The sequence below is a fragment of the Stylophora pistillata genome, chromosome 12 (assembly GCF_964205215.1).
Source record: "Stylophora pistillata chromosome 12, jaStyPist1.2, whole genome shotgun sequence".
NCBI lineage: Eukaryota > Metazoa > Cnidaria > Anthozoa > Scleractinia > Pocilloporidae > Stylophora > Stylophora pistillata.
This window is the reverse complement of record NC_142530.1, coordinates 569,562-574,672: the sequence shown is the minus strand read 5'-3', so window position 1 is coordinate 574,672 and position 5,111 is coordinate 569,562.

The following is a 5,111-nucleotide window of genomic DNA, read 5'->3' as shown; positions in this document are numbered from 1 at the left end:
TCTGGGGGCGTCTAAAATGCTATTATTTACGCCAGGTTCAACTGCGCCTATCCGGTGACTAGGTCGCGTCATATCTGAAGCGCGGTGAAGTCACAATGATCTTCTGACTGTTGGAAGCCGCAGTTGATGGTAACATATTGCCTTGCTCATTATAAAAATGTTTTCTCGCAGCTTATTCGTTTATGATTTAAGAAGTCTGCTAAAAGACAAAATCAAATTTCTTTGTAAGCGCGTAGAAGAGGCTAGCCACCATTTCACGGACGATCACTGAATAAGTGTGCATAAAGTATTTGTTTCGATCGACCGGAATTACACGAGCGAAAACTATAATTCGAAGTATTTTAGCCATGTCAGTCGTGACACCATATTTCATTAACCCTTTAACTCCCTTAAGTAACCAAGACATAATTTCTCCTTACAGTAGCAATAAAATATCGGCCGACGAGTGGTGGGACATAAGAAAAATGTCAATTATGGGATTAATGGTTGATCCAATTCCAAATTCTCTGATAGGCATCGTGGGAATTGTATGGCTGACAGTTTGGAGAATTAGTTATGAGATCTGAGAGTGGAAGGGTTAATAGGATTTGCTCAGCCTTCAGAACAAGAGGGCCTTGGGGGTAGGGGGGGGTTTGTCGTGCGATGATCGTGTATATTTCTGGTGTGAAGCTGCTTTACAGAGAGTAGACACACACGAGTAACTGCTATTGACATTAGTTCTGATTTCAAACGGGCCAACTACCCAAAGTTCATGTGTCACGAGTCAAATAAGTTTACTTGTTCCCTATCGGTAAAAGGAAATGCGCATAGCGCAGCTGTAACTTGTACCCAGGGTCTCCAGCGTCCTTCGCCTCTGTCGGTGGTTTTCAGTGCGGCGGAGTGCGCTTTAATGTTCACGAAACGATTATTTTCACGCATAAACGACCAGAAATGGTGGAAGTTGCATACTTCCTTTTCCTTTACACAGAAAGAGTTTTTACAGGGGGGGGGGGGGGAAGAGAGAAAATGCATTTTGAAGAGGATTGTATCAGTTGTATCAGTCTTGAGCCACTGGAATCTACTGGCCGTTTTACTTTCACAGTCTTAATGGCCTGGGGAGGAAAATAACACAGTCCTATGTGCCATGCATGGCGTAGCTAGGCGTCGCACAAGTCGTACCCTGTCTCTCACCAAGGCCCTTCTCTCCCGAAGTTACCGTCTCAATAATCGTCGATATTAAAGACCACTTAAATAAAGATTCTTGGAATATGTTTAGATAATAAATTATCTTTTAAGGAACAGTTAAAGAAAGTATATTCTAAGATAGGCGCTCTCGCCGCCTTAAGCGCTTAGTAACGGCAAATACCATATTACCTCTTTACAAGAGTTTTGTATTATCACATTTTGAACACTGCAACTCTTTATTTATGGGTATAGGTAAAACACTTAACAAGAAACTGGAAGATGCGAACTATTATGGTGTACGAACTATAACGGATTTGGGAAAAAGTACGGATTATGAATCAATCCTTAGGATAGTAAACATAAATACTTTAGAACATAGACGTATGGAACAATCTTTGATAATATTTTTTAAATGTCTTAGGGAGAATGGTCCAGACTATATAGCCGATTTATTTAAACCCCGAGTTACACCATATAATCTTAGAAGTAGTGGTCTAAACGTAGTACAAACTTCATGGCTCATAAGCGTATATGATCTCATGTATTTGGAACCAGTCACCATCTGCTGTAAAAAAGGCATCTAATGCATCATCCTTCTGGAGACTTTTAACTAAGTTAAATTTTATCGGCTGTCAATGCAGTGGTTGCCTTTCATTGGCTTTTTTTTTTTTTTTTTTTTTTAGTTTTTGGTTTTTTTTCTAATTTAATCGGTGCTATTACAATTGCAGTTTTCTTTCATATTGTCAAACACTTCTATCATAAGTCTCTGGCTCAGAGGATTGGGCGACCACCCTCTGTGCCTTCAAAAGTACACACAACCCACAATTCCCCTATTCGCTCCGACGAAGGGCTAACGCTCGAAACGTCAGCTTTTATAACCGTAACGGTGGCCAATTTACCATTTCAACTTTGTTGATACATTCAAATTATTTCGTTACCCCCACCGACGCAGCCCCAAACAGTTTCTTTAGAAACTATCAGCCTCTGTGTATTTTTTGACATTAAATAAATTATCCTTATCCTTATCCTTATCCCGAAGTTACTGTCTCGATAATCCCCTAACCACCGTAGAGCCAGGTTAGATAGAATCCAACTAACTCACAATAGACAATCGATACTGTAAGCCCCTATACTTTTTGCGTGAAGCGCCATTAGGCAATTTTTATTTCTCGTGAATCGTGATTTGGCTTTTTTTTATTCGTGAATCGTGATTAAAGATGATAGGATCATTTCCTGTCCGTGTGAACAGATTTTTTTATTTAAACGTGATTCGTGTATTAAGAGCTGAATTAAACGTGATTGGTGAACCATTTTGTTTTGCGTGATGAATTTCCAGCTATTCTGTGGTTTTGGAAATGTACATATTGAACGGCAGGGTTAGATTTTGACAGGAGATGGACTTGATTTGGATCGATGAAAGTCATGAAACAGACCACAAATAGAACGAGACAGTACGTCATCTTTTGACGCGTAAGACTGGTAATTTAGAAAATAAGGAATGCTGGAATTCGGAACCGGAACCGGAATACTCGGAATTCTCGGAATACCCGTAATACCCGGAATTCCCAGAATGACCGAAAAATAATAAATTTTTAAAAAATAAAAGTAAACTAATAAATAAATAAGAATATTGATGATTAAAATTTGATTGTAAATTCACAATTTAATTAAATAATTTAATACGAAATTTTTCTCTGACCATGAATCGGAGCTTTTTACAATTGAGCTATTAAACTAATTGGAAATATTGCATTTGTTTTTGTTCAAGGAGATGCAGGTGTTAGAAGTAAAAAAATGTCTACGTGCCTAAGCGACGAAATATTTCTACTTTCCCTTCCCCCTGGATGGGATGCTAATCCATCACATGGTTTCTCCCCATTTTAAATTCGCCTCCACCCATTTACGCACCTTAGGATGTCTAGGGTGCCATGACCATTAGACCGCCACGCTTTTCCAGCCGAAATCATTGCAGAAGATTAAACAAATGCAATATTTCCAATTAGTTTAATAGCTCAATTGTAAAAAGCTCCGAACTATTACAAATTAATACTCTACCTTAAATAATTATTAACCACACATTGGGAGCTATCAAAGCAGCTACCTTTAAGACCAGTTAAAATTGAGAGATCGTCAGTTACTCGACACCTTTTCGCGTCTATTATAAATACCTTGAATAAATACCTTTAAATATATATCTTGTACTGATGGATTCTTCTAATGAAGGTTTATATTCAAAGGTATATAAAGTCATTAAACTAATTGGAAATATTTCATTTGTTTAATCTTCTACAATGATTTCGGCTGGAAAAGCGTGGCAGCCTAATGGTCATGGCGCCCTAGACATCCTACAGGTGTGTAAATGGGTGGAGGCGAATTTAAAACGGGGAGAAACCATGTGATGGATTAGCATCCCATCCTTCGGGAAGGGAGAGTAGAAATATTTCGTCACTTAGGCTGTATGGACTACTGGCCTGACGCAGACTCTCTTTTACTTCTACTACCTGCATCTCCATCAACAGCACCGGTAAGTGTTTTTTTTTTTTTTTTTTGGGACGTCCCTCAGAGAAAAAATTCGTATTAAATTATTTAATTAAGTTGTGAATTTGCAATCAGTATTCTTATTTATTCATTAATTTACTTTTATTTTTGAAAAATTTATTATTTTTCGGTCAATCCGGGAATTCAGGGTATTCCGGGTATTCCAAGTATTCCGGTTTCGGTTCCAAATTTCGGCATTTTATCTTTTCCAAACTACCCGTAAGACTTGTCAAGACTAGAAAAAGTAGAAATATTAATTCAACGTGATTGTCTCGAATTTCGCGGGAACGTGAAAGTGTTTTGGATATTATTCGGGATGCGTGAAAAGGCCATATATTTTTTATAAAATATGAATGACTTTATTATACAACCAAGGTGGTCCGACAGCCGATAATCTCAACAACCAAATCAGCTTTCTGATTAGTTTTTGCGAGAGCCATAATTTTTTTCTGAATCCGGGACAAGCATTGTTCTGAAAGGTCCAGTGCAACTCGGTTATAAGATTTTCAAGTCAAAATGGTGGACCAAAAAAACTAATTTGTCAGTTTTGCGTTATGTTATCGGTTGTTATATTGTCAAATGTTGTCATTCATTTGTATTTGTGATTTGTTAGTCTTTATCTGTCGAAAAGTGAGGTCGTTCTGTTCGGTTCGTCAGTGATGCTAATATCGGGAAAAGTCTTTCGGGGAGAGCCAGTCAGTGTTGAGTTCTGGTGACACGAACACAAACAAGTGACGAAAAATAGTCATGTCAGTGATTACATTGATGAATATCATCGACTTACCACCACACTCCTGACTTAGATTTTGCTAAAATTTAACTTGCAACATGATCTACTTTTAACAAATGACTGTCGGAAGCGAATTTGGTAACTACTCAACTCCAGGCGGTGTGCGCACTCTGATTGCGTTGCATCATGGTCGCAAAACAAAAATTGTGTCATTTGCATCTTGACGCGTTAGAGTGAACATCTTTGGTGGCAGCGAGATGCGGCGTGATTATACGTGGATTGCAACGGGGATTCACTGTCTGCTGCTATTTCTTCGAAAGTTGAAACGTTTGACGGGCCTGCCCGGCTCCTGTCATTCCTCCGTGACGAATTCGTTCTTATATGAGTATTTGATTATTTAAGGATCTGTACAAAGTACTGGAGCAGAAACAATAGGACATAGGTCCCCCATGAGGTTTAAGCTCCAACAAACCCACCCCATCCCACCCCAGGGGAGGACATCCATCACACAGTAATCTCGTGCGTGGGAAACTAACGTCTCCTACCCCTAACCCTGCAGGAGACGGAACCTCCATTTATTCGTCCCTATCAGGGGTTTCATTAAGGGCCGGGCACCGGGCAAATTGACCGGCTGTGAAGACGACATTGCCTGCTGCTTAAACATCTCAACCATAAGAAA